The following is a 6,058-nucleotide window of genomic DNA, read 5'->3' as shown; positions in this document are numbered from 1 at the left end:
TGCCTTGTTCATCCACTACCCAGAGGCCAGGCCTTCTCTCAAGCAAACCCCCAGCTTGCTACCCTCTGTCCTTCTGCTCCGTCCTCCCTACACCCAGACTGCCTTTCCCACCCCCACCTCCACCTCCAAGGCCCGCCCAAGCCCACCGGCTCCCTGAATGGCCCCCCAGCCCAGAACTCGCTGTTTCCCCGCCCAGCTCTCCACCTGGTGTCCTAACCAGTCAGGAGCCGGTCTGTCTGACCTTGCCTGCGTCCGGTCCCCGCGCCCCACCCTCAACTCCAGACAGAAGCAACCTGAGGGCCAGGGCTGTGCCTGCCTGACTCACCCCTGTGTCCCCAGCACCCCGAACGGGGGTGGGGGGCGGCACACCAGGCTGGCTCCCTGCTCTGTGCCCCAGCCGACTCCGCGGGCTGGGCAAAGGCCCTCGGCCCGGGGAGGCAACTTGGCATCCCCCTCCGGAGGGGTTAAGGATTAAGAGTGTGAGCCACACTGGGGCTGTTTCCACCGCCGGCTCCTTCTGAGGACGGACTGAGGACAGGTTCCGCAAACCCTCCAGCCGTCGGTGTCTCCATAGGTGAAATGAGGGATGATTTCCAGTGACCCGATCGATAGGATTGCTGGGAGCACTCCTCGTCCAGTGCTCTCCCTGGTTCCAGGACAAAGATTTCCCGGGGGAAGGTGGGAGAAGGTGGGAAGCTCCTGCCCCGAGCCCCGGGGAGGCCTGACATTTGAACTTCTCGGATCGGGAGGCAGGGACTCCCGCCAACCGGGATATGGAGAGGTCGCAGGGCCCCGGAGGGCGGAGGGCGGAGGCGGGCGGGAGGCCGCCGGGGAGGCCGCCAGACGCAGTAAATAATTCATACAGATGAACTGGAGATAAGTGCGGCTCCGCCGGGGATCGAGTTCAGGTCGGAGGAGACGCAGATGGCGGCGGGGGGCCTGTGGTCCCCCCAGTCCGCGAGGGGAGCGCGAACGCGGCCCCAGGTGCCGGCTCGGGCGGCTGCCCGCGGCGGGCGGGAACTCCCCGGAACTGCCCGGCTGGGCACCTACCCCGCCCGCCGCCTCCGCCCTGCCGTCCCCATGGCAGCCGCTGGCCCCGTCCAGGGTTCACGGCCCGCGGGATCCTCAGCCTCCCCGCCCCCCTCCCCCCTGCGCACTGGGCGCGGGCCTAGCCCGACCCCCTCCTTATCCTGGGACTCTTGGGGTCGGCGCCCCTAGGGTTCAGTCCCAGCTCCATGACTTTCTGGCTGTGCCACCGCAGGCAGAAGACGCCAGGGCTCTGTGCCTCAGTTTCCCTTATCTGGAAAATGGGGATAATAATCATAGTAACTATTTCCTTGGGTTTTGAACATTAAATGAATTAAATGCGAAGAGTGTGGAACGGTTACTGGTGCACAGTGAGCACCTCATAAATATTGTTTTCCACACGGGGAAAGGGAGCCCCAGAGGGGCCGAAGACCTGCCCACGGTGAGGGTCGCATGTGGCACATTTGGGATTGGAATGCAGTCATCAGTCCTTTCTCGGACACCCACCACGTGTGCTGGGCGCCTGCTTTGGGGGTTCCCCAAGGGTTTCCTAAGCTTCCTGTGACACCACCACCCCCCTTCCCAACTTCTTGAACCTGCACTGTCCTCAAAGGGTCATTGACAAGACAGTGAGGTCCCTGAAGGCCAGAGGATGTCTTGCACTGGCCAGCCCTGCCTCCCCAGTGCCAGCCAAGCCCAATACCCACCCCACCCCACCCCCATCCCTGACTGATGAGTCCTTAAAGGAGCAGGGATTTAGTTCATTAATTAGTTCATTTCCTCTGCCCCAACACCCTCCCAGATTGAGCCCCTTAAGGCCTTGGCCACCAGCTCTCCGCTTTCCAGGACACCCCTTTCCCTGACAGCTTCCTGCCATCCCTGCCTGCCCCCCATCTGCCCAGCCCCCACTGCCATTCTGTTAGGATTTCCCATGGCACATTTCCCAGATCCTTCTCCTCCCTTCGGCCGTCCTCCCTGACCTCCCTTTCCCTCTCGTGACCCTTTGTCCTCAAACAGCTGTTTCTGGGTCAAGGACCTTCCTCCAGGCCCTTGGGCGTGCAGAGCCCCGGGTTAAGGACAAACCCTCCAATGTGAGAGGTGACAAGATAAATCAAATCTTCCTCCCAGAATGAGGGGGTGGTGGGGCCCCGAGGTGGGGCTGTCTTTCCAGGACTTTGGGTTGCACTGGAGAAGGGGCTGGAGCCCATAGCCATGGGCTCTCGGTCCCTAGAGGCCACCCCACCAGGTCCAGCACAGCTGCCAGGTTTCCCCGGATACAGCCCGGTCCTCGGATTTATTTTTGCATATGGTTTGGGAGAATCTCTGTTGCTGGAATAACGACAACCGTTTTTTTTTTTCCTTCTGCTTCCCTCCAATAGGCAGATTTTATAAACCAGAGCAGCTGCCTGAGGTTTCCAAGAGAAAATTCTGCACAGTTTCTAACCAGGGTGACAGTTCCCCTCCACAGGAAGTTGCTTTTATTAAGGTTGTTGGGGTTTTGTGTGTGTTTTTTTAATCTACTTTTTTGTAAGGCTCCATCTATCGGTATTTCAGGCAGCACCTTGGGTCTTGTGGGCATTTTTGGTTTTTCCCCCCAGTTTGCCTGGAATTCATGATTACATCTAAACCACAGTGAGCTTGCCCAACACAGGGCAAAGTTGAACAGCAAAAAGTGGGTCATTCACATGATCTTAGCAGAAGAATCCCAAGTAATTTATGGAGACACTCCCCACCAAAATAACTCCCCACGCTTTAAGTGGGCTACACATGATGGTTTCCTTCCAAAGAGGACAGTATGAAAGAAGGTGGGAGAGTAACCTCGCAGCAGAGTCACCTGACCAATGCCACCTCTGTCGAGTGCTCAAGGTCAGCAGCAACAGTAATAAGTCATGTTGATAGCATGTACTCTTGATATGATGTAATGAGAAGCGCAGTTTACCCCCACAGTCTTCCCCCCAAAACCCATAACCCCAGTTGAACCATGAGAAAAACATCAGATAAAGCCCAGTTGAGGGACCATCTACCAAATACCTGACCAGTACTCCATCAAAAACAAGGGAAGTCTGAGAAATTATCACGGCCCAGAGGAGCTTAAGGAGATTCGATGACTAATTGGAATGTGGTGTCCTGGATGGGATCCTGCAACAGAAAAGGGACATTAGGCAAACAAGGAATGAAATCCAAATGAGCTGTGGAGTTTCATTAATCGTGGTATACAAGTGTTGGTCCCTTAGTTGTGAAAATGTACCATGTGGGGTGCCTGGGGGGCTCAGTCAGTTAAGCGTCTGACTCTTGGTTTAGGCTCAGGTCATGATCTCAGGGTCCTGGGATCAAGCCCCAAGTTGGGCTCTGCACTCAGCGATTCTCTCTTCCTCTCCCTCCCCCTCTACCCCTCTCCTTGCTCTTGCAGGTGCTCTCTCTCTCATAAATAAATAAATAAATAAATAAATAAATAAATAAATAAATAAATAAATAAAATCTTAAAAAAGAAAAATGTACCATCATAGTAATATCAGATGTTAACAATAGGAGAAACTGAGTCAGAGGTACTGACAACTCCGTGCTATTCACACAACTTTTCTGTGAACCTAAAACTATTCTAAAGTAAAATTTTATTTTTTGAAAAGTGGGATTCAGGCAACCCCCCAAACCCAGTTCTCTTTGGTTCCCTCTTTTTAACTGAACCACGGGTCCAAGCTGCTGACTTTGGTGGTACCCCAGCCCAACCTCGTTTCCACGGAACTGTCATCCTTTTCACGCCCAAAGAAAACTCTCACTTCCTCATGGCTGTATACTCAGTGTCTGGCCCATAGCGGGTGCTAAGTTGATATTTGTCAAATGAATGAAACTTGAGGACTTGTCAAAGGAGAGGATCCGAGCAGAGAGCCACGCTCTTCCCTTTCCGGGGCAAGAAGTCCATACCTGCGACTCCCCATCCGGAGAGGGAAGACTTCTGGCAATGTGGTTAGAAGTGGGTAGGAGACTTCTCTTAACAGGGCCTTTGGAGAACAAGCATTCAGATTTATCAGGGCTTTTGAGGAGCTGATGATGAAAATAGGCAAGAGAACTCCTCCAAACTGCTCCCTATCCCTCCAACTCCCCAGACCCACAGTGGTGCCTCCTTTGCCTGTCGGTACCCCCAATGGGTACTTCTACAAAGATGCTTCATGCAACAAGATCTGTTTGCTGAAAAGTCCATTGCCAGGCACATAGTAGGCACTTCATACACCGTTCACTGATGGCTACCATTTATTATGCACCAGGCTCTAAGCAGGAGAGAGGAAGGAGTTCCTATTTAATCCTTTAATCCAGTGATATTCAAGTCTCTTTCTTTTAAAACTCAATTTGCCAATTTCCCCCTTAGAGGTGCTTTTTGATATTCCTCCAGGCTGTCAACCTGGACAGGCCACGGAAGCAGAATCCAGGGAGATGGATGCTTATTACAAGCATTCAATTAGTGAAGTTTGAACAATGCAGCCCTGGCTGCTGGATCGATGCATGGAGGCTTACAGACACCCTCCCCACCCCCCACCCCCGGACTTGCAATGGCCTTTTCCCTATTTATTGCCACCTAACCGGATACTTCAAACATATTCTGCACTTGGTATAATTTGATATCTGTCCAGTCCCCAAAGTGCCTTCTCAACAAATGTTTACCCCAATGTTAGAGTATACTTAAAAGATTGATAATCCCTTTTGCTGAATGGAGTCCTCGGGAAAGGTCGACTCTGTCTTCCCAGGCAGAGGATCCTGCCTTGGCTGACGGGGTGGCCTCTAGCAAGAACATTTAAATACATCACTTACTAAAATGGACCCACAGCCTTGGCAGAGGGCTCCCGTGCTCCCCCCTTCCCAGCAGAGGGCAGCTCCTGGCTCCTGACCACTTATGTGGTTGTCTGTTGTGCAGAGTGGCAGAGAGCATAACCTCCAAACAGTGAACCAACTAAAGTGTCCTTAAGACTGAAGGACAATGGTTGCAGCTGGGACTGAGCCTGGGTCTGGGGTTAGATGATTCTGCACCCCCCCACCCCCTCACCCCCCACCCAGAGCACAGGCTCTGGGTTCTACTCCTGCCGACTCACTAGCCAAGTGACCTTATGCAAGTTACTTCACATTCCCGAGCCCTGGTTTCTCCTGTACAGTCAGGATAAGAATAATACCTGCTTCCTAGGGCTATTGTGAGCCTGGCATACAGTAAAAGCTCAATTAATGTGGTTGTTTTGTGGTCCTTTTAGCCCTTCTGGGTATCAATTTCTTCACCTACCAGAGAGTTAATCGTTGTGGGTTGCCAGGTCAATTATTCGAGAGAATAGAAGGGTACCACAGTATTGAGCAGGTAAGCGGTAATCACTCCTGGTATGGGCTGAGATGTGCCTTCAGAAAGAATCTTTTCATACGGTTCCCACCCCTCCTGGCAGACTGAGGCCGAGCAGAAGGTGGGCCCTGCCCCTAACTCCCAGGGCGGCACACCTCCACCATCTCATGGGAAAAGAACAGGGGGAAAGAGAGGCAGGCTCTGTGGTGCCTAAACATCAGCTCCAAAACACTGGGATTCTCTGGGCTTTGCAGGACAGGGTCATGCGCCTAGGAAAATCAAGCTGCCATCCCCTATCATCCTGCTGGCACCACCAGCTCCCACTTGCCCACCATTCCTACTAATGGCTGATAGCATGTCCAGGCTCTCTGCTGGGCCCTCCTGAGGCTCAAGACCCCCACTGCCTGGAAGGGGGATGAGACATCACCCCTTCCCCCACAGGCCCTCTGGAGCCCCTCTTCCCTGCCCCCCCCCACACACACACACCGCCACCACCCTGGGGCCTGTCTTACCTGATGTCTGAGTCACAATCAGGCTCCTGTCACTGTGAGCTGTGTTGTGACTCCCTGGCTGACAGTTTTACAACAAACACATTAAAAGCTCCCAGCACTGAGGCTCCTGGATGCAGAACAGCCCCCGAAGAAAACTTCTCCAGGCCTTTCTCCAGCCAAAACCCGTCTCCTAATCCCTCCTCCCACAGGGACCTGCTCCACCACT

Source organism: Mirounga leonina, unplaced genomic scaffold (assembly GCF_011800145.1).
Source record: "Mirounga leonina isolate KUSES-001 unplaced genomic scaffold, KU_Mleo_1.0 Mir_173, whole genome shotgun sequence".
In the NCBI taxonomy this organism is placed as follows: Eukaryota; Metazoa; Chordata; class Mammalia; order Carnivora; family Phocidae; genus Mirounga; species Mirounga leonina.
Note: the sequence above shows the minus strand (reverse complement) of the source record.